Source organism: Glycine max, chromosome 5 (genome assembly GCF_000004515.6).
Source record: "Glycine max cultivar Williams 82 chromosome 5, Glycine_max_v4.0, whole genome shotgun sequence".
Classification (NCBI taxonomy): domain Eukaryota; kingdom Viridiplantae; phylum Streptophyta; class Magnoliopsida; order Fabales; family Fabaceae; genus Glycine; species Glycine max.
The window spans coordinates 22648132-22673074 of NC_038241.2; the positions used below are offsets into that span (position 1 = coordinate 22648132).

Genomic DNA, 24943 nt, shown 5'->3' on the forward strand with positions numbered 1-24943 from the left:
GCATCATTTTATACCTTTTGATCATTCTGAGCATTCCATAACTGGTGAATCTGTGCATTCTGTTATTGGTGATTTTGAACATCCTGATCTTGAGCATTATAATTTTGAGCATTCTGATTCTGAGCATTCTAATTTTGCATATTCTGAGAACATGGCACAACCTCCACCTTGTGAGAGGACTCTAAGGGAAATGGCTGCACCTGATTTCACCTACGAAAGCTTGTGCATCCAATACCCTGATGAGGATGTCCCATATGTTCTTAAAATTGGACTGATTCATTTGCTTCCAAAGTTTCATGGCCTTGCAGGTGAAGACCCGCACAAACATTTGAAAGAATTTCACATTGTCTGCTACACCATGAAACCCCCAGATGTCCAAGAGGATCACATATTTCTGAAGGCTTTTCCTCATTCATTAGAGGGAGTGGCAAAGGACTGGCTGTATTACCTTGCTCCAAGGTCCATCACGAGCTGGGATGACCTTAAGAGAGTATTCTTAGAAAATTTTTTCCCTGCTTCCAGGACCACAGCCATCAGGAAGGATATCTCAGGTATTAGATAACTCAGTGGAGAGAGCCTGTATGAGTACTGGGAGAGATTTAAGAAACTATGTGCCAGTTGCCCCCACCATCAGATTTCAGAACAGCTTCTTCTCCAATATTTTTATGAAGGACTTAGTAATATGGAGAGAAGTATGATAGATGCTGCCAGTGGTGGAGCCCTTGGAGACATGACTCCTGCTGAAGCCAGAAATTTAATTGAGAAGATGGCCTCCAACTCCCAGCAGTTTAGCGCCAGAAATGATGCCATAGTCATTAGAGGAGTGCATGAGGTAGCTACAAACCCATCTGCATCATCTGAAACTAAGAAGCTTGAAGGCAAACTGGATGCGTTGGTCAACTTGGTAACCCAACTGGCCTTGAATCAGAAATTTGTACCTGTCGCAAGGGTTTGTGGTTTGTGCTCCTCTGCTGACCACCATACAGACCTTTGCCCTTCCATGCAGCAACCTGGAGCAATTGAGCAACCTGAAGCTTATGCTGCAAATATTTACAATAGACCTCCTCAACCTCAGCAGCAAAATCAACCACAGCAGAGCAATTATGACCTCTCCAGCAACAGATACAATCCTGGATGGAGGAATCACCCTAACCTCAGATGGTCCAGCCCTCAGCAACAACAACAGCAGCCTGCTCATTCCTTCCAAAATGCTGCTGGCCCAAGCAGACCATACATTCCTCCACCAATCCAACAACAGCAACAACCCCAGAAATAGCCAACAGTTGAGGCCCCTCCACAACCTTCCCTCGAAGAACTTGTGAGGCAAATGACTATGCAGAACATGCAGTTTCAGCAAGAGACCAGAGCCTCCATTCAGAGCTTAACCAATCATATGGGACAATTGGCTACCCAATTGAATCAACAACAGTCCCAGAATTCTGACAAGCTGCCTTCTCAAGCTGTCCAAAATCCCAAAAAATGTCAATGCCATTTCATTGAGGTCGGGAAAGCAATGTCAAGGACCTCAACCCGTAGCACCTTCCTCATCTGCAAATGAACCTGCCAAACTTCACACTATTCCAGAAAAAGGTGATGACAAAAATTTACCTAACAATTTCTGTGCAGGTGAATCTTCTTCCACAGGTAATTCTAATTTGCAGAAGCAGCACATTCCCCCTCTTCCATTCCCTCCAAGAGCAGTTTCCAACAAAAAAATGGAAGAGGCAGAGAAAGAGATCTTGGAAACGTTTAGAAAGGTAGAGGTAAACATACGTCTGTTGGATGCAATAAAACAAATTCCAAGATATGCCAAATTCTTGAAGGAGCTGTGCACTAATAAGCGGAAGCTTAAAGGAAGTGAACGGATTAGCATGGGCAGAAATGTCTCCGCATTGATTGGTAAATCTGTTCCTCAAATTCCTGAAAAATGCAAAGATCCAGGTACATTCAGCATACCTTGTATCATAGGGAATAGTAAGTTTGACAATGCCATGCTAGATTTAGGAGCTTCTGTTAGTGTTATGCCTCTGTCTGTTTTTAATTCTCTATCTCTAGGCCCCTTGCAGTCAACTGATGTGGTAATTCATTTAGCTAATAGAAGTGTTGCCTACCCTGTTGGTTTCATAGAAGATGTCTTAGTTAGAGTTGGTGAACTAATTTTCCCTGTTGATTTTTATATTTTGAATATGGAAGATGGATTTTCTCAAGGATCAGTTCCCATCATTCTAGGCAGACCCTTTATGAAAACTGCTAGAACTAAGATAGATGTTTATGCAGGCACACTGTCCATGGAGTTTGGTGATATAACTGTTCATTTTAATATTCTGGATGCTATGAAATACCCATCTGAAGATCTTTCTGTATTTCGTGTTGAATTAATTGACCATGTTGTTGATGAATACATGACTGATCTTTATTCTAATCTGCATACTGTTACTGCAAGTATATTATGAACATTTGGCTTGTCACTGCTCGTTGGGAAACGACCTAGGATCACTTCCTAGTTACTGCATTTTCATGTTTATTTGATTCGGGTACGGCCTCGATCAATCCTTTACCCTCAAATCTATACCGGAGCCCCATGAATTGATTGTCATTCATGCATCCTCCACCATCGAGTCTCGAGCCCCACGAATTGCTTGCCTAGCGTTGTTCGTCTATCCTCAACCCTCAAATCTTATCCAGAGCCCCATGAATTGATTGTCATTCATGCATCCTCCACCATTGAGTCTGGAGCCCCACGAATTAATTGCCTAGCGTTGTTCATCTATCCTCCACCCTCAAATATTATCCGGTGCCCCACAAATTGATTGTCATTCTTGCATCCTCCACCATTGAGTCTGGAGCCCCACGAATTGATTGCCTAGTGTTGTTCATCTATCCTCCACCCTCAAATCTTATCCGGAGCCCATTGTTCGCAACCTTCCTTCGGCGGGAGGGCGACGCGTGACTCGCGGGATGCGTGTTCCACGAAAGGAATACGTGCGGAGTCGCCACCAACGTTTATTTGAGGAAAACGTCGGAAAAACCGGAAAAGACGCAATCTACAAACTTTTAAGTGAAAGGTTCGGGAGTTGTATTTACGCGCGGGGAAGGTATTAGCACCCCACACGTCCGTCACAAGGGACGACAACCTTTAATCGAATGTGCAAACATGACTTTGATTTTTACGTTCCCTTTTATGTCCTTATATCCTTTATACCCTTTTTATATTTTTTCTCTTTTTGTGGTCGACAAGGGTGTTTCCCTTTGCTCCTACGTATTCCTCAATTGGGATGAGAAAATCAGACCTACGTAGTTCTTTCGGAACAAAGTGTTTGGTTTAAGTTTGTTTTTTGTCTTTTTTGCAAAATATGTTTTTTATTTGAACAAAAGGTCATTTAAGGTGTTGGACCATTAAACGGTCTTTTGATTTTGAAAGGAGAGAAACGTTAAGGCATTGGACCATTAACGATCTCTTGTTTTTGAAAGGAGAGAAACGTTAAGGCATTTGGACCATTAACGATCTCTTGGGGTGGTCGACAAAAGCGGGGCTTTTGCTCCTACGTATCCTCAATTGCGATGAGGAAATCAGACCTACGTAGTTCTTGCAAAAGCGGTAAAGTTACATGTTGATTTTATGCTTTTGAACGGTCCATGTTAACCGATAAAAGCAAAGAGGACCGTTTAAGGCGTTGGACCTTAAAACGGTTTTTAGTGATTTTCGGACAAAACTTGATTTGTGAGTCTATTTTAGTCTTAGTTTCACTTTGGTTATTAATCAATTCATTCAAGGAAACTTCCAAAGAAAAACGTCCGATTGATTTTTTTAATTTATTTTATTCAAAGATATTTTGATTATTTTATTATTATTTTACTTTTTTTGGTTTAACCGAGGTTATAGCGTGAACGATCGGTTAGATTTCGTTTTAACAGTGATTAAACGAGATTACAACACAAATGATCGGTTGAAATTCATTTTATCATTTATTAGACGAGAAAACGGCTTAAATAAACGGTTAAAGCACGTTAAAAACGGAAGAAAAGAAAACTGAAAGTAAACGAAATTAAAGTGAAAGTACACAAAACAAGAAATGAATTGAAAGTCTCGGATTCGAAAACTTACCCGTTGAAGAACGAAGAACGAACGAAGAACGGATGAAGAACGGTGAAGAACGACGAAGAACGATGAAGAATTTCCACAGAATCGTTTACGGAAGCGTTACGGAAGTACTTCGACTTGATTTTTCTTCACGAAAACGTGTTTTTGCCCAAAATAGCCGAAATGCATAGCCAAAGGGGTCTTGAACATTTTGAAACAGCTCCCCCCTCCCCTATTTATAGAAAAAAAAGGAGGTGCTTGCCGCCCAAAGACTTAATGAAGAAGATTTCTAAGCGCACCCGAATTACTAAGTTCACCCCCCTTTTCGTATTTTACGGAAAAGTTACGGAAGCCTTACGGAACTGTTTTCGAATTTGATTTTCATCTTTTTTCTTTTCCCTTTTACCAATGTTAAGTGCAATATGCTTACCCAAGGTTTTCGGAAGTATTACGGAAGCCGCGGAAGCCCCGAAAACCATTTTTCAAAAACGTGGAGGAGCTTGCTGCCTAGTTGCTTCCTCCTTAAGCAACCCAACTTCCAAAATGTTCTGGAATAGCCTAGATTTGAATTGCTATTTACACCCCTATCTTGATAAGTTCACCCCCTTACCTTTTTTGGTGATTCTTTTTTCGTAAAGTTACGGAAACTTACGAATCTCGTAACGATACTTGTTTTCTTTCCGTAATGTTACGGAACCTTGCGGATTACATAATCATCCCCTTTTTGACTTACGGAATGTTACGGAATCTCACTTAATTATGCAACGATGCTTCCATTTGATTTCCGATGTGTCACGGAAACTTACGGATTGTGCATCAATATTTTTTGGTTTTCCGGCATGTCCTGGAATTTCACAAATTGCCTAATGATGGGTGCCAAGCACCTCACAAGGACCAAAGAAAGGTCGCATGTCATCAAGCAAAGGTCCCCGGACGAAATTAGGGTATGACAGTTGCCCCTCTTTACTTGTCTTTTATTGGAGATAAAAGGAAAGTAAAGATAAGACACTAATTTCGTTCCTCTCGATTTGACGAGAGTCGCGGGTGACCATAAAATCTCCACATGCAAATGACTTGTTGTTCCCGGATTTTCACAAATTGCCTAATGATGGGTGCCAAGCACCTCACAAGGACCAAAGAAAGGTCGCATGTCATCAAGCAAAGGTACCCGGACAAAAATTAGTGTATGACACTAATTTCGCTCCTCTTGGTTGACGAGAGTGGCGGGTGACCATGACTTGTCGTTCCCGGATTTTCACAAATTGCCTAATGATGGGTGCCAAGCACCTCACAAGGACCAAAGAAAGGTCGCATGTCATCAAGCAAAGGTACCCGGACGAAAATTAGTGTATGACACTAATTTCGCTCCTCTCGGTTGACGAGAGTCGCGGGTGACCATGACTTGTCGTTCCCGGATTTTCACAAATTGCCTAATGATGGGTGCCAAGCACCTCACAAGGACCAAAGAAAGGTCGCATGTCATCAAGCAAAGGTACCCGGACGAAAATTAGTGTACGACACTAATTTCGCTCCTCTCGGTTGACGAGAGTCGCGGGTGACCATGAAATTTCCGCATGTAAATGACTTGTTGTTCCCGGAGGAACAAAAGGTGCAGAAGACTATGTCAGCCTCTGCATGCTATCAAGCGTTCTGTCTTACAGATAGCAAAAGAATATTTATACGGATAACCACTCGGGTATTTCCGCGTATCATCGGGCCCGCCGCCTCTGGATGACACAAGGGTGCGGATAACCGTAAGGTATCTCCGCGTATCATCGGGCCCGCCGCCTCTGGATGATACAAGGGTGCAGAATGACCAAATTTGGTCTCTGCTTGTCATCGAGCCCGCCGCCTCTGGATGACAAAAGGGTGCGGATAACCGTAAGGTATCTCCGCGTATCATCGGGCCCGCCGCCTCTGGATGATACAAGGGTGCAGAATGACCAAACTTGGTCTCTGCTTGTCTTCGGGCCCGCCGCCTCTGGATGACAAAAGGGTGCGGATAACCATAAGGTATCTCCGCGTACAGGGAGAATCTCACCTTTACTATGATACAAGGGTGCAGAATGACCAAACTTGGTCTCTGCTTGTCATCGGGCCCGCCGCCTCTGGATGACAAAAGGGTGCGGATAACCGTAAGGTATCTCCGCGTATCATCGGGCCCGCCGCCTCTGGATGATACAAGGGTGCAGAATGACCAAACTTGGTCTCTGCTTGTCATCGGGCCCGCCGCCTCTGGATGACAAAAGGGTGCGGATAACCGTAACGTATCTCCGCGTATCATCGGGCCCGCCGCCTCTGGATGATACAAGGGTGCACGTCACATGACCTCAGGGTCAGTATGACAAAGATTATGGGGCGGCCGACAAAAGCAAGGCTCTTGCTCCTACGTATCCTCCAATGAGGAACTCAGACCTACGTAGTTCGGGATAACTTATGAGACTTGAAAAGTCTCCATCGGAAAATGCTGACATCTCCGGAAAAGGCGCAGATGACCACATTGGCCTCTGCTCATCAATCACACTTGGGGTCACTGAATGACGAGGTGCGGATAACCGTAAGGTGTCTCCGCGGGCTACCAGCTCTTGGGTCATGGTAACAGAAAGCGGCGCGGTCGACAAAAGCGAGGCTTTTGCTCCTACGTATCCTCCAATAAGGAACTCAGACCTATGTAGTTCTGGATAACTTGTGAGACTTGAAAAAGTCTCGGTGTTTTCTCCACTAAAACGCAAACATGCTTTAGCAAAGAGACAAATATTCCAACTGATTAGAGCAGCATATGCCTTTTTGAGTGAAAAACAATGCGTCTACCGGGGAAGGAGAGTATGCTGATGAAATTTTCTCATAACCATAAATGAGATTTTGGATGTTAGCATTTCGTTTCTAAATGACCATTTAGAGGAAACACTGGGTTCGACAAAAATAGAAGAAAATCACTCAAAGTGTATCAATCTCGCACAGGTAAGTGTTTCATCCTAATTCCGAACCATAGATATGTCATGACTTGACTTTGCAAATTATTTCCTATCAAATCAAAAATTACATGCGTGATCATGGATCAATAGGACTTCCCTTGGGAATGGGTTCTTTTAGCGGGTTTTTCAGCTTTTGTGTGTTTTTTTTGGCTTTTGATTTTTTTGTTGGCTTTTTCCTTTTCTGTTTTTGTTTAGTGCGGGGCGAAAAAGTCGCTAGCGCACTGATTCTGGTTGGCAATTAAAGGGAGAAGACCATTTTAGGTCATGGTTTCCTTTCCTTCTTTTTGTTCATTTGGTGACAATTCTGTATTGTTCAGATATTGTCCGGTCTAAAGACCTCTCTGCACATTTCTTCTGGTTTCTTTGACCAGGAGCTTTCTTCTCTTCCTTTTTTACTTTCTCCCATTCTTTGGTTTGGAATTTTCTTTCTTTTCTTTTTGCTTTCTCCCACTCTTTGATTGGGAATTTCCTTTCTTTTCTTTTTGCTTTCTCCCACTTTTTGATTGGGAATTTCCTTTCTTTTCTTTTTGCTTTCTCTTTGATTGGAAATTTTCCTTCTTTCCTTTTTTGCTTCCGAGGGTAAGGATTATAGTGAGGCATGATTTTGGATCAAGGTTTGTAGAATGGCTAGACATGATACATGTCAGGGTTTGGTTTGGCTCAAGGATAAAAGGGGTGCCCCACATTATTTCCATGACACAAATGCAAAAATGATGATTTGGAAACTTTATGCAAAACTGGTCATGCATGCACCTATGCGGACACTCAAGTGTCAAATTTTTATGGTCATGTGATGCTAGGGCTCAGGATTCATTTCCTCTATTTTAGTCAACCCAATGTTTCCAAAATATGTTCTTTTATCCATTTGTGCATTCATCCAAGTCCATTTCGGGCGTCCGAGAAAATTTTCACAGCATTCACCTTTCAGGTGTATACACATTTTTTCAAAAACTAGTTATGATCAGTGAATTTTTTCAAAGAAAAGTTGGAAATCATCTCTTTTCAAAAGCATATCGGTTTTTCAGCTAAACAACTTATTTTTCTTTTTTCTCTCTTTTTTTTCTTCTTTTTTTTTATTTGTTTATTTCTTTTTCTTGTTTGTTTTTTTTTTCTTCTCTTTTTTTTTCATGAGATATTTTGCTATATACATGCATATCCAAGGTATCTTGCTACCTAAACATACATATATATGTTTTGTAAGGTATTTTTGCTATATACATGCATATCCAAGGTATCTTTCTACCTAAACATACATATATATTTTGTGAAGTATTTTTTGTTTACATACATGCATATCTAAGGTATCTTTCTACCTAAACATACATATATATATTTTGTGAAGTGTTTTTTGTTTACATACATGCATATCTAAGGTATTTTTCTACCTAAACATACATATATATATTTTGTGAAGTGTTTTTTTGTTTACATACATGCATATCTAAGGTATTTTCACTACCTAAACATACATATATATGTTTTGTAAGGTATGACTACCTTCCGAGCTTGCGCTTCTTTTATTTAAATTCCCAGGATCATGAGCAACTAGGTGCGTCCTACTATAAAAAATGATCAAATAGCAGGCAGAAATTTAAAAGGTACTAGGTTGCCTCCTAGTAGCGCTTCTTTAACGTCTTGAGTTGGACGCCTTATGACTTGTCGGTCACTGACCTAGTACTTTGCTTACCTTTGGCTTTGGACTTGGTCGCCTATTGGTCGGCCATGTGGTGTAGGCAATACTCAAACCTTTTTGTGGATGAGCAGAGGTGAACTCTAGAGGTGATGGCGGTGCGTCTATTGCCCGCTGCCGGCCATCGCCAGGCTACTGTGGTGTTTCGCCCTGCGCCTGCCTGGAGACGCAGAACTTCTTGATGAAAGCTCGATTGGTAGGGGGGACCTGATGACCTTGCTGGGGGCAACAGGCACTCCCTAGAACTATGCCACGACGACATGAACTTGCTGGGGGGAACGGGCGCCCTGTAGGGCCGACAGAGGCCCGTAACCAGAGCTGGAAACCCCAGGGCCCTGTTGGACTTCTTCAGGTCCACTGGGTGTCTTTGTGGGTGTGATCCCTGCAAACAATAGATGGTATCAGAAATCAGTTGAACCATATGCATACTTACCCATGTCGGGACGACACAGACCAACTGATACTTTTGCAGGGGGAGATTGGCATTGCGGTCACTGGGCAGAATGTTGCTAAGTAGCAATGTCATCTATATCTGTGTAAGAGTGGTCATGTTGGTGCGCATGATCCGCACTCGTCTCTTTGCAGCGGCACGGGTGAAATCTTGCCCTGGTATGCATAGTAGCTGTGTGATAGCCTCCCTCTCTGGTTGTGCTCGCACAGTTGGCCGTCCTCCAATATCCGGGGGTGGCCCAGGAACCGTTAAAAGGAAACTACTGGCCCCTTAACCGGAAGTGCAAGTCTCGGTTAAGCATTTAAGGGCAGAGGACCTTAAATTCTTTTAAGGTGTAGATGTCGAGCACACTGAAAATGAGGACACGTAGCCCTCTAAAGGTGAGGGCGTGCAGCCCTCTCAAGGTGAGGAGGTGTAGTCCTCTGGAGGTGAGGGCGTGCAGCCCTCTGCTGGCGAGGACGTGTAGTCCTTTCAAGGTGAGGGCGTGTAGCCCTCTGACGGTGAGGGTAACTAGTACCCAAGGTGAGGACGTGTAGCCCTCTCAAGGCGAGGACATGTAGTCCTCTGGAGGTGAGGGCGTGCAACCCTCTGATGGTGAGGACGTGTAGTCCTCTCAAGGCGAGGACGTGTAGTCCTCTCAACGGTGAGGGTAACTAGTACCCAAGATGAGGGCGTGTAGCCCTCTCAAGGCGAGGACATGTAGTCCTCTGAAGGTGAGGGCGTGCAGCCCTCTGTTGGCGAGGACGTGTAGTCCTCTAAAAGTGATAGGTACAAGTACCCAAGGGTCCACCCTTATGAGAAAGCAAGAGATCGACTCATCGAGAGGGCTGGTCATCCCAAATCCACAAGATTTGGACATTAGATGTAGGAAATCTATGCAGTTAACATGATTTTTAGGGATGCAGATGCATGCAACCTTTGTCGTGAAATTTGGTAAATGCGGACTTCATATGAAACAATGCAATGTAATGGAAAGTTGTACAATGACATTCTTTCCCTATTTTGTGATTTTGATTTTGATTTGATTTTTTTTGGAAAACATAGATTGACTGTCCTTTTGAAAGAGGTGATAATTCATGCGACCTTATCCTATCTTTTGCAAATCTCTCCGGGAACTCCCTCAAAGTGTATGTTCTTTTTGATTTAGTCACTTGACCATTTTGGAGTGACGGCAATGGAGCCATTTGATGTTTAATCAATCCATCGAAATCCTAGGGTTTGTCCCCCCTTTTTTGTTGAAAACATCGATGGGTGAGAACTTTTGATCGGCCCCTATGTTAACTTGAGGCTCATGCACGGTGCCCCTCATTGCCCCAGTGTAAGGCTTTGAGGTACCAATCGTTGCCTTTCGTCATGACCTTGTAGGAGGGAACCTATTGGGTGAGAACTTCTAATCTGCCCCTAGGTTCGCTTGAGGTTTTTGCATGGTGCCTTTCGTTGCCCCAGTGTAGGGCTTAGAGGTACCAAGTGTTGTCTTGTTTTCACGACCTCGTAGTGAGGAAGAATGAAAGAAGCAGTTGATTCTTGCAAAAAGAATTTTCCAAGGACGAGAAATAGTTGAAGGATCTTTCAGTTGATGGATTAAGTCAAATGACTCCTATGTAGAAGCAAGATGTTTTGATGTCTTGATGATGCTAAAGGATCAAATGCTTCTAAGTTTTATTCAAGACAAGAATCCAAGAAAGTCAAGATATATTATCAAGTTTGATCTCTTAGAATCTTTAGGAAGAAGTTTCCAAATTGAAACAAACAAAGGTTTGACCAAAGAATTCTATCATTTCAATTTGAGATTTGCTCTCTGGTAATCGATTACCAGTAGTTAAAAATATTTTAATTCAAATTTTTAAAACCTGTAATCGATTACATAAGTCTTGTAATTGATTACCAGAGGGGATTTTCAGAAAATAATTTCCAAGAGACATATCTATTCAAATGTTTTATGAACGGCCATTCAAATGTTTTAAAGAGAGTTTTTATTGCCCAAACAGTTTTATCCTCTCGAAAGATCAAGAGTTTTTATGAACTGAAATGTCTTATCCTCTCAAAAAGATTCCTTGGTCAACCACTTGCTTATTCAATAAGGAATTTTTGATTGATCTTCATTTTACAATCTACCTCTTTTACGAGAGACCTCTTCTTCTCTTCTTCTTACTTCTGAAAAGGGATTAAGAGACCGTGGGTCTCTTGTTGTAGAGGATTCCTGAACACAAGGGAAGGGTTATCCCTGTGTGCATTGTTAATCCGAAAAGAGAGATTGATAGTTCAATTGGGGAATAGTCTTTGCATCTTAATTCAACCCCCCTTTTTCTTAAGGTAACTGAGGCCATTTGTCCAACATCCTATTCTTGATAACTCACTTCTCTCTAAAAAGACAAAATGAGGTCACATGAACGTCTATATTTTTACTTGAAAACACAGTTAATCAAATGCCTTTTTATTTTTTATTTTGAAACTTATTTGTTTCGAACTTTGCTCGTTGTTTTACGGCACCCCCACCAACGTGCAAGATGAGTAATCTCTGATTGAACGGTCTTGGAAGTCAACACTCAGGAGCGCAGGTTGCTTGAGCAAACAGACCAATGGCTTACACCCACATTCCGGTGAAAGTTGAATAAGCAAACATGCGTTTGTGAGAGGATGAGGGACAAAGATATCAACTTTATCCATTTCATTTAACATTGTAGCTGTGGTTTACAATAATGGCATAAACTTGGAAACCCTGATGAGTCATTAGGGACACCTAACAACAGCTTTCAAAATTGCCCCATGTGTGGCATTTCTTGTCAATGTCGGGATTTACACGCAATTCTCCTCAAATTTCAGCCAGCCCGCATCAATTAGACCTTGCACCTTATGCTTCAGAGCCCTACCATGCTCAATGGAACGCCCCGGGGCTTCTCCATGACAAGCACACGTTGCGTTTGAGTCGTATTCTCGGAGAAATGGAGGTTAATGAACCTTGGCTAGGGTTATGGCTACCATTGAATTATCAAGTAGATATGGGAGCAAGTCAGCATATGACAACGGAATTTGGGGTGAACCCTACAGGCTTTTTGCTGCAAAATTCCTTTTTGTTGGTGTTTTTGTTTTTTTTTTTTTTTGGTTTGTGCTACAGGTGGTCTTCGTCATTGGAAGTGCGGTAGACAGACTTTGTGGTTGATTTAGGGATGGCCTTTGTGGATAACTGGGTGGTGGGTAAGGAGGAGGTTTGTTATTGGCTGAGTAATGACATTGTTGGGTTGGTGGGAAACTTGGCCGTATAGGAATGGTAGTCACAGCATGGGTTTCTCCCTCTTTCTCACCCTCTTCATTTGCCCCAGTTTTCTCAGTCGTCCTAGTAGGATGATCAAATTTGCCTCTTTTCGGATCCACTTCGATCTTTTTGCTGGTGAAGACCAAATCTGTAAAACTTGAAGGTGTGTAACCCACCATTTTTTCATAGTAGAACACCGGTCACGTGTCTACTATCATTGTGATAATCTCTTTCTCTGTTTTTGGGGGTACTACTTGGGCCGCCAGATCCCTCCACCTTTTGGGCGTGTTCTTTGAAAGATCCGTCCCCCTTTTTGCAAATGTTCTAGTTGCATCCTATCCAGAACCATATCAAAATTGTACTAATACTGCCTAACAAAGGCAACCATTAGGTCCTTCCAAGAATGGACTCGGGAAGGTTCCAAGTTAGTGTACCAGGTAACAGCTACCCCAGTAAGACTTTCATGGAAGGAATGTATCAACAATTCCTCATCTTTTGCGTATTCCCCCATCTTCTGACAATACATCTTTAGATGGTTCTTGGGACAAGTAGTCCCCTTGTACTTGTCAAAGTCCAGCACCTTGAACTTGGGAGGGGTGATGATATTGGGTACTAGGAACAACTCTTTTAGGTTAGCAAAGGCATAATCTTCACCTCCTTCAATGGCCCTGAGCCTTTCCTCTAGATGATCCAACTTTCCCATTCCTGCCGTAGTCATGAGGGTTTTTAACCGCTGTGGAACGTAAGGGTTGTGGTTGTGGATGATATTGAGGGCCCTCCAAAGTGTTTTGCAGGGGTATACCACCAACTGCTTGCCCTTCAGCAGCATATCCGAGGCAAGGCTCGAAGTTGGCTAGATCGTGGTGGGGAATTTCATGTGTCTCCTCCATGGGTCGAGAGACATGTGCATGATCAGATTGAGGTTGTTGGCTCTTAATGAGTATGGGAGTGGAGTTATTGACATCCTCATTGGGAATGTACACCACATTGGGTGGTGTATAGTTTGGGAGGCAAACCATATGGCGGGAAGGCGTGCTTGTTTTGAATTTGCACATCATGGGGTCATCCGTACTTCCCAAATCTTTGCCTACCATATTTGAGGTTGGATGATTCATTTGCTTGAGGCCAGATGGGAGCATCGGGTTCACCTTAGCGACAGCGCTAGTAGCGGCAACTATAACCGCATTGGTTTCCATTATCTTCTTCATGCTCATCATGGCCTCCATCATTCTGGCCATTTGCTCTTTCGTGGCCTCCATGTCGGCCTTCATCTTCTCTTGCACCTCCTCTGCTTCACCCATTACTCTAGCTCTAGCACGAGTTCGGTAAGGGTGCCGTAAAGCGTGTCCTTTTCTTTTTGATAACAATGATTAAGTTCATTTTATTTTATTTTATTTTATTTTTCAACGAAAGAATGCAATGAGCAATGCAACCAATGAAAAGCATGGATGTATACGAATGATGTACAGTTGAAGTATTGCAAATTTTTACGCAGGATATGGGGTTGAATCAATTTAGATTTTCAACATGGTCCATGACATCTTTGTCAAGGTGAAACTGGAAGTAACAAGGACATAAACAATCCTAAATATGTTTGGCAGTAGACGAAGCAGTGATGTGACTCGATTCATCTTTTGCCCCAATTTTGCAAGACGGTTACTTCCATATTTCAACTTGACTTGATGAACCTTTTTGTAAAAGCATGAGCTTGGTTCAACCCCGTAATCCAAGGAATGGCAATTCTGATCGCCAATACTTCAACAACATCTCATAGGGATGAATGACTCGGGCATACTTTAAGCTATGCATGGAAAATGTAATTATGAAATTGAGATGCCCGAAGAAACATCCTTTCTTAGTTAAACATGCATTAGGTACCATGTTCAATCATTTTGTTTTTAAGTGAAATGGGTTTATGATCCCAACATGGTTGGCTCATGGTACCGAATATATGCAACTAAGAATGCAGCGTGAGTTTTCGTACTTCCCTTTTTTTTTGTTTTTGTTTTGTAGAGGAAAATACAAGGATCATGTATGAGCAAACAAAAAGTATGTTGAACGCATATGATGATGCAATGACTCATGCAAAATGTGAGGCTGGAATATGATAACGGACAAATGCAGGAACGATATGTTCATTATGATATTATGAAGAGATGCTTATGCGATGCATGATACGAATGCATTTTACGGACACGAGAGCCCGGAAAATTATCTCTTCTTACTTGCGCATTTGGGGGCGCAGTGCCCCATGTGTACAATTAAGAAGGTGATATGGACCTTCCGGCTTCCCGTGACAAAGGACGAGACCAACATACAATGCATGCTAGAGATAAAATGTGGGAGTGACTTGATTCGCACTGATTTTTGGAGTAAAAACGTGGGATAAACTCATTTTTTTCAAAAAGTTATAACTAGTCAAGATCTGAGCGACAATACAAACTTCCTAGCGGTTTCTAATCATATGGTCCATTAAGTCTATCATATGCTGACAATAGCTGAGAAGTCCGTGGATCTCCTCGGGGGCGGAGTAGGTGTCCGCCACTGCTTTGGCCTTGGCTAGCAATCGGGGAAGTTCTTGACTCCTGTTCAAAGTAAGAGCAAATCAGTCCGTCCACATTGTTGCCTCTTGGTGCAATGAATCAATTACCCTTTCCCTTTTCGACGCACGAGCGGTGACCTTGTAGCGGATAGACGGGCCTACCTTCTTGGAGAAAAAAGGTGTGAAACCAGCCACACATAGAGAGCCAGTGCACAACAAACAATTCTTGCGCTGCTCTTTTCACATCCCCGGTCGAACGTGTCATACATGGCCAAAATGGCGACGACCGGGCTTTCCTTGCCATGATGAAAGGCGAGGAAAGCGTCAATCGCTGCTAGGTCCACTAACCCTTCCATATTCGGAAAGAGGACAACTCCAAAGATAAAAAACGCCAAGATGTCAATAAAAGAAAGCCCATTCGCCTTGATTTTCCAAGGCCTTTGCCCTTTCCTCCAAACACTTCCTTGGTACTCCGACTACTCCATTTCTGTTTTGCTTTAGACATTCCAACTCTTGTGCTGAGATTTTCACTACCTTGGCAACTCTTGTCGTGGAGGGATAGAACCCAAAGAAAAGATATGGCTTCCTTCCTCCCAGTTGGCATCCCAGGATTTCTTCCAACTCTTTCACAGTCGGCACTAGCTGGGAGTCCTCAAATGTGAAGCACCTTAGGGGCTGGTCATAATACTGGGAAAGGGATGCAATCGGTTCCATGGAGACTTCTACCCTAGCTAGGTCCCAAATCTTACCATAGGCTTTGCGGAAGGCTTACCGTTGAAGTTGACCCATTAATTGCCCCAACTCTCCTAAACTAGTGACCTCTAAGCTCTTGATTTTGACTTGATAGAACCTCTTTTTAAGCGAAGGCTTTTGACTTGATCCCATGTTTTACTAAAGTGAAATAAAATCTAGTGCGAATCAAAACTCTGACATCTATCATGGGTGGAATGGATGAATGCATGAAGAAATGCATATGACACAGATGCAATTTACGAATATGGGAGCCCGAGAAACTGTCTCCTTCTTAGATACAACGTCTAGGGGTAGCAAAGTGCCCCAACGTATGTATTTAAAACGGTGACACGGACCCTTCGTTGGTTTGTTTACAGAGGGGATCAAGACAGAACCCATGTGCGATGCATATGCGAAAGGCGCAACACGGGAATGTACATAGTATGACAATACTCACTGAATATAAGTAAAAGGGTATATGACACTTATGCATGGCAGTGTGAAAAATGGCACGCAGCGTGTTTGCTCCGTGCCCCTATTTAAGGGACATATAAGGGAGAGAGCTAACTAGGATTTTAGTAATAACCCCCAAGGTAGTCATATCTCTTTTGATAGTTTCTAGAGGTATCATTCTCTTCGAAAAACATATTGCAGCAGTAGGGACTACTAGCAACAATAAGTTTTCAAAGAAAAAAGCTCTAGATGAGGGTTCACTGTAATCAAGCAAGTCGGAGACCTAGCATGGCCACAGATTCACCTCCGCTCCTTATGTTCCCATGAACCCGGGTATAGGGCCCTTTTTCACTCACAGTGTGTGCAAATAGTGTTGGTGTTTGTGTGCATCAAATGAATAAATATTTACCCCATGCATACATTTTAAAACGCACTAAAAGCAACAAAGAGTTTATATACATAAGAACATAATGAAGGAAAACCAACAAAGGGATAAGTCACGGTAAAACATTGCACAAGATTAAATGGCCTAACTCTCTAAAAAAAGTCCCCAGCGGAGTCGCCAACTGTCGCAACCTACCCTTCGGCGGGAGGGCGACGCGTGACTCGCGGGATGCGTGTTCCACGAAAGGAATACGCGCGGAGTCGCCACCAACGTTTATTTGAGGAAAACGTCGGAAAAACCGGAAAAGACGCAATCTACAAACTTTTAAGTGAAAGGTTCGGGAGTTGTATTTACGCGCGGGGAAGGTATTAGCACCCCACACGTCCGTCACAAGGGACGACAGCCTTTAATCGAATGTGCAAACATGACTTTGATTTTTACGTTCCCTTTTATGTCCTTATATCCTTTATACCCTTTTTATATTTTTTCTCTTTTTGTGGTCGACAAGGGTGTTTCCCTTTGCTCCTACGTATTCCTCAATTGGGATGAGAAAATCAGACCTACGTAGTTCTTTCGGAACAAAGTGTTTGGTTTAAGTTTGTTTTTTGTCTTTTTTGCAAAATATGTTTTTTATTTGAACAAAAGGTCATTTAAGGTGTTGGACCATTAAACGGTCTTTTGATTTTGAAAGGAGAGAAACGTTAAGGCATTGGACCATTAACGATCTCTTGTTTTTGAAAGGAGAGAAACGTTAAGGCATTTGGACCATTAACGATCTCTTGGGGTGGTCGACAAAAGCGGGGCTTTTGCTCCTACGTATCCTCAATTGCGATGAGGAAATCAGACCTACGTAGTTCTTGCAAAAGCGGTAAAGTTACATGTTGATTTTATGCTTTTGAACGGTCCATGTTAACCGATAAAAGCAAAGAGGACCGTTTAAGGCGTTGGACCTTAAAACGGTTTTTAGTGATTTTCGGACAAAACTTGATTTGTGAGTCTATTTTAGTCTTAGTTTCACTTTGGTTATTAATCAATTCATTCAAGGAAACTTCCAAAGAAAAACGTCCGATTGATTTTTTTAATTTATTTTATTCAAAGATATTTTGATTATTTTATTATTATTTTACTTTTTTTGGTTTAACCGAGGTTATAGCGTGAACGATCGGTTAGATTTCGTTTTAACAGTGATTAAACGAGATTACAACACAAATGATCGGTTGAAATTCATTTTATCATTTATTAGACGAGAAAACGGCTTAAATAAATGGTTAAAGCACGTTAAAAACGGAAGAAAAGAAAACTGAAAGTAAACGAAATTAAAGTGAAAGTAGACAAAACAAGAAATGAATTGAAAGTCTCGGATTCGAAAACTTACCCGTTGAAGAACGAAGAACGAACGAAGAACGGATGAAGAACGGTGAAGAACGACGAAGAACGATGAAGAATTTCCACAGAATCGTTTACGGAAGCGTTACGGAAGTACTTCGACTTGATTTTTCTTCACGAAAACGTGTTTTTGCCCAAAATAGCCGAAATGCATAGCCAAAGGGGTCTTGAACATTTTGAAACAGCTCCCCCCTCCCCTATTTATAGAAAAAAAAGGAGGTGCTTGCCGCCCAAAGACTTAATGAAGAAGATTTCTAAGCGCACCCGAATTACTAAGTTCACCCCCCTTTTCGTATTTTACGGAAAAGTTACGGAAGCCTTACGGAACTGTTTTCGAATTTGATTTTCATCTTTTTTCTTTTCCCTTTTACCAATGTTAAGTGGAATATGCTTACCCAAGGTTTTCGGAAATTTTACGGAAGTATTACGGAAGCCGCGGAAGCCCCGAAAACCATTTTTCAAAAACGTGGAGGAGCTTGCCGCCTAGTTGCTTCCTCCTTAAGCAACCCAACTTCCAAAATGTTCTGGAAGAGCCTAGATTTGAATTGCTATTTACACCCCTATCTTGATAAGTTCACCCCCTTACCTTTTTTGGTGATTCTTTTTTCGTAAAGTTACGGAAACTTACGAATCTCGTAACGATACTTGTTTTCTTTCCGTAATGTTACGGAACCTTGCGGATTACATAATCATCCCCTTTTTGACTTACGGAATGTTACGGAATCTCACTTAATTATGCAACGATGCTTCCATTTGATTTCCGATGTGTCACGGAAACTTACGGATTGTGCATCAATATTTTTTGGTTTTCCGGCATGTCCTGGAATTTCACAAATTGCCTAATGATGGGTGCCAAGCACCTCACAAGGACCAAAGAAAGGTCGCATGTCATCAAGCAAAGGTCCCCGGACGAAATTAGGGTATGACACCCATGAATTGATTGTCATTCATGCATCCTGCACCATCGAGTCTAGAGCCCCACGAATTTATTGCCCTACACTGTTCGTCTATCCTCCACCCTCAAATCTTACCCGGAGCCCCATGAATTGATTATCATTCATGCATCCTCCACCATCGAGTCTGGAGCCCCACGAATTTATTGCCTAGCGCTATTCGTCTATCCTCCACCTCAAATCTTATCCAAGCCCCATGAATTGATTGTCATTCATGCATCCTCCACCATCGAGTCTTAAACCCCACGAATTGATTGCCTAGCACTGTTCGTCTATCCACCACCCTAAAATTTTATCCGGAGCCCCATGAATTGATTGTCATTCATGCATCCTCCACCATCGAGTCTGGAGCCCCACGAATTGATTGTCTAGCGCTGTTCGTCTATCCTCTACCCTCAAATCTTTACCGGAGCCCCATGAATTAATTGTCATTCATGCATCCTCGACCATCGAGTCTGGAGCCCCAAGAATTGATTGCCTAACGTTGTTCATCTATACTTCACCCTTAAATCTTATCCAGAGCCCCATGAATTGATAGTCATTCATGCTTCCTCCACCATTGAGTCTGGAGCCCCACGAAGTGATTTCCTAGCAATGTTCGTCTATCCTCCACCGTCAAATCTTATCCAGAGGCCCATGAATTGATTGTCATTCATGCATCCTCCACCATCGAGTCTGAAGCCGCACGAATTGATTGCCTAGCGCTGTTCGTCTATCCACCACCCTCAAATTTTATCCGGAGCCCCATGAATTGATTGTCATTCATGCATCCTCCACCATCAAGCCTGGAGCCCCACGAATTGATTGCCTAGCGCTGTTCATCTATCCTCTTCCCTCAAATCTTATCCGGAGCCCCATGAATTGATTGTCATTCATGCATCCTCCACCATCGAATCTGGAGCCCCACGAATTGATTGTCTAGCGTTGTTCGTCTATCCTCTACCCTCAAATCTTTACCGGAGCCCCATGAATTGATTGTCACTCATGCATCCTCGACCATCGAGTCTGGATCCCCATGAATTGATTGCCTAACGCTGTTCATCTATCCTTCACCCACAAATCTTATCCAGAGCCCCATGAATTGATAGTCATTCATGCTTCCTCCACCATCGAGTCTGGAACCCCATGAATTGATTGCCTAGCACTGTTCGTCTATCCTCCACCCTCAAATCTTATCCAGAGCCCCATGAATTGATTGCCATTCATGCATCCTCCACCATCGAGTCTGAAACCCCACGAATTGATTGCCTAGCACTGTTCATCTATCCACCACCCTAAAATTTTATCCGGAGCCCCATGAATTGATTATCATTCATGCATCCTCCACCATCGAGCCTGGAGCCCCACGAATTGATTGCCTAGCGCTGTTCATCTATCCTCCACCCTCAAATCTTATCCAGAGCCCCATGAATTGATTGTCATTCATGCATCCTCCACCATCGAATCTGGAGCCCCACGAATTGATTGTCTAGCGCTGTTCGTCTATCCTCTACCCTCAAATCTTTACCGGAGCCCCACAAATTGATTGTCATTCATGCATCCTCCACCATTGAGTCTGGAGCCCCACGAATTGAATTCCTAGCGTTGTTCATCTATCCTCCACCCTCAAATCTTATCCAGAGCCCCATAAATTGATTGTCATTCATGCATCCTGCACCATCGAGTCTAGAGCCCCACGAATTTATTGCCCTACACTGTTCGTCTATCCTCCACCCTCAAATCTTACCCGGAGGCCCATGAATTGATTATCATTCATGCATCCTCGACCATCGAGTCTGGAGCCCCACGAATTTATTGCCTAGCGCTATTCGTCTATCCTCCACCTCAAATCTTTTCCAAGGCCCCATGAATTGATTGCTATTCATGGATCCCCCACCATCGAGTCTTAAACCCCCACAAATTATTGCCTAGAACTGGTCGTCTATCCGCCACCCTAAAATTTTATCCGGAGCCCCAAGAAATGATTGCCATTCATGATTCCACCACCAATGAGATGGGAGCCCCAAGAATTGATTGCCTAGTCCTGTTCATTAATCCCCCATCCCCAAATTTTTTCCGGTGCCCCCATGAATTTATTGTTATTCTTGCATCCTCCACCATCGAGCCTGAGGCCGCACGAATTGATTTGCTAGCGCTGTTCATCTATCCTCCAGCCTCAAATCTTATCCGGAGCCCCATGAATTGATTGTCATTAATGCATCCTCCACCATCGAGTGTGGAGCCCCACGAATTGATTGTCTAGCGCTTTTCGTCTATCCTCCACCCTCAAATCTTACCCACAGCCCCATGAATTGATTTCCTTCATGCATCCTCCACCATCGAGTCTGGAGCCCCATGAATTGATTGCCTAGCGCCGTTCGTCTATCCTCCATCCTCAAATCTTGTCTGGAGTCCCGTGAATTGATTGTGATTCATGCATCCTCCACCATCGAGCCTGGAGCCCCACGAATTGATTGCCTAGCATTGTTCATCTATCCTCCGCCCTCAAATCTTATCCGGAGCCCCATGAATTGATTGTCATTAATGCATCCTCCACCATCGAGTCTGAAACCCAACGAATTGATTGCCTAGCACTGTTCGTCTATCCACCACCCTAAAATTTTATCCAGAGCCCCATGAATAGATTGTGATTCATGCATCCTCCACCATCGAGCCTGGAGCCCCACGAATTGATTGCCTAGCGCTGTTCATCTATCCTCCACCCTCAAATCTTATCCGGAGCCCCATGAATTGATTGTCATTCATGCATCCTCCACCATCGAGCCTGGAGCCCCACGAATTGATTGCCTAGCGCTGTTCATCTATCCTCCACCCTCAAATCTTATCCGGAGCCCCATGAATTGATTGTCATTAATGCATCCTCCACCATCGAGTCTGGAGCCCCACAAATTGATTGTCTAGCGCTGTTCGTCTATCCTCTACCCTCAAATCTTTACCGGAGCCCCATGAATTGATTGTCATTCATGCATCCTCGACCATCGAGTCTGGAGCCCCACGAATTGATTGCCTAGCACTGTTCATCTATCCTCCACCCTCAAATCTTATCCGGAGCCCCATGAATTGATTGTCATTAATGCATCCTCCACCATCGAGTCTGGAGCCCCACGAATTGATTGTCTAGCGCTGTTCATCTATCCTTCACCCTTGAATCTTATCCAGAGCCCCATGAATTGATAGTCATTCATGCTTCCTCCACCATCGAGTCTGGAGCCCCACGAAGTGATTTCCTAGCAATGTTCGTCTATCCTCCACCGTCAAATCTTATCCAGAGGCCCATGAATTGATTGTCATTCATGCATCCTCCACCATCGAGTCTGGAGCCCCACGAATTGATTGCCTAAAGCTGTTCATCTATCCTTCACCCACAAATCTTATCCAGAGCCCCATGAATTGATAGTCATTCAAGCTTCCTCCACCATCGAGTCTGGAGCCCCATGAATTTATTGCCTAGCACTGTTCGTCTATCCTCCACCCTCAAATCTTATCCAGAGGCCCATGAATTGATTATCATTCCTGCAGCCTCCACCATCGACTCTTGAGCCCCACAAATTGATTGCCTAGCACTGTTCGTCTATCCTCCACCCTCAAATCTTATTCGGAGCCCCATGAATTGATTGTCATTCATGCATCCTCCACCATCAAGTCTGGAGCCCCACGAATTGATTTCCTAGCGCTTTTCGTCTATCCTCCACCCTCAAATCTTACCCACAGCCCCATGAATTGATTTCGTTCATGCATCCTCCACCATCGATTCTGGAGCCCCATGAATTGATTGCCTAGCGCCGTTCGTCTATCCTCCATCCTCAAATCTTGTCTGGAGCCCCGTGAATTGATTGTCATTCATGCATCCTCCACCATCGAGTCTGGAGCCCCACGAATTGATTGCCTAGCATTGTTCATCTATCCTCCACCCTCAAATCTTATCCGGAGCCCCATGAATTGATTGTCATTCTTGCATCCTGCACCATCGAGTCTAGAGCCCCACGAATTTATTGCCCTACACTGTTCGTCTATCCTCCACCCTCAAATCTTACCCGGAGCCCCATGAATTGATTATCATTCATGCATCCTCCACCATCGAGTCTGGAGCCTCACGAATTTATTGCCTAGCGCTATTCGTCTATCCTCCACCTCAAATCTTATCCAGAGCCCCATGAATTGATTGCCATTCATGCATCCTCCACTATCGAGTCTGAAACCCCACGAATTGATTGCCTAGCACTGTTCGTCTATCCACCACCCTAAAATTTTATCCGGAGCCCCATGAATTGATTGTCATTCATGCATCCTCCACCATCGAGCCTGGAGCCCCACGAATTGATTGCCTAGCGCTGTTCATCTATCCTCCACCCTCAAATCTTATCCGGAGCCCCATGAATTGATTGTCATTAATGCATCCTCCACCATCGAGTCTGGAGCCCCACAAATTGATTGTCTAGCGCTGTTCGTCTATCCTCTACCCTCAAATCTTTACCGGAGCCCCATGAATTGATTGTCATTCATGCATCCTCGACCATCGAGTCTGGAGCCCCACGAATTGATTGCCTAACGTTGTTCATCTATCCTTCACCCTTAAATCTTATCCAGAGCCCCATGAATTGATAGTCATTCATGCTTCCTCCACCATCGAGTCTGGAGCCCCACGAAGTGATTTCCTAGCAATGTTCGTCTATCCTCCACCGTCAAATCTTATCCAGAGGCCCATGAATTGATTGTCATTCATGCATCCTCCACCTTCGAGTCTGAAGCCACACGAATTGATTGCCTAGCGCTGTTCGTCTACCCACCACCCTCAAATTTTATCCGGAGCCCCATGAATTGATTGTCATTCATGCATCCTCCACCATCAAGCCTGGAGCCCCACGAATTGATTGCCTAGCGCTGTTCATCTATCCTCCTCTCTCAAATCTTATCCGGAGCCCCATGAATTGATTGACATTCATGCATCCTCCACCATCCAGTCTGGAGCCCCACGAATTGATTTCCTAGCGCTTTTCGTCTATCCTCCACCCTCAAATCTTACCCACAGCCCCATGAACTGATTTCCTTCATGCATCCTCCACCATCGAGTCTGGAGCCCCACGAATTGAATGCCTAGCGCTGTTCATCTATCCTTCACCCACAAATCTTATCCAGGGCCCCATGAATTGATAGTCATTCATGCTTCCTCCACCATCGAGTCTGGAGCCCCACGAATTGATTGCCTAGCACTGTTCGTCTATCCTCCACCCTCAAATCTTATCCAGAGGCCCATGAATTGATTATCATTCCTGCAACCTCCACCATCGACGCTTGAGCCCCACAAATTGATTGCCTAGCGCTGTTCGTCTATCCTCCACCCTCAAATCCTATCTAAAGCCCCATGATTTGATTGTCATTCATGCATCCTCCACCATCCAGTCTGGAGCCCCACGAATTGATTTCCTAGCGCTGTTCGTCTATCGTCCACCCTCAAATCTAACCCACAGCCCCATGAATTGATTGTCCTTCATGCATCCTCCACCATCGAGTCTCGAGCCCCACGAATTGCTTTCCTAGCACTGTTCGTCTATCCTCAACCCTCAAATCTTATTCGGAGCCCCATGAAGTGATTGTCATTCATGCATCCTCCACCATTGAGTCTGGAACCCCACGAATTGATTGCCTAGCGTTGTTCATCTATCCTCCACCCTCAAATATAATCCGGTGCCCCACGAATTGATTGTCATTCATGCATCCTCCACCATCGAGTTTGGAGCCCCACGAATTGAATGCCTAGCGATGTTCGTATATCCTCCACACTAAAATCTTATCTGGAGCCCCATGAATTGATTATCATTCATGCATCCTCCACCATTGAGTCTGGATTCCCACGAATTGAATGCCTAGCGTTGTTCATCTATCCTCCACCCTCAAATCTTATCCGGAGCCCCATGAATCAATTGTCATTCATGCATCCTCCACCATCGAGTCTAGAGCCCCACGAATTGAATGCCTAGCGATGTTCGTCTATCCTCCACCCTCAAATCTTATCCGGAGCTCCATGAATTGATTGCCATTCAT

The 24943-nt window shown here is 43.6% G+C and overlaps 1 non-coding gene across 1 annotated transcript; it reads right to left on the reverse strand.

Annotated features, from left to right (window-relative positions):
* Positions 1-529: 529 nt before the first annotated feature.
* Positions 530-636, reverse strand: LOC113001731 (small nucleolar RNA R71). The gene has a single exon (XR_003267219.1). It is a non-coding gene; the product is annotated as a small nucleolar RNA R71 (small nucleolar RNA).
* Positions 637-24943: the final 24307 nt, after the last annotated feature.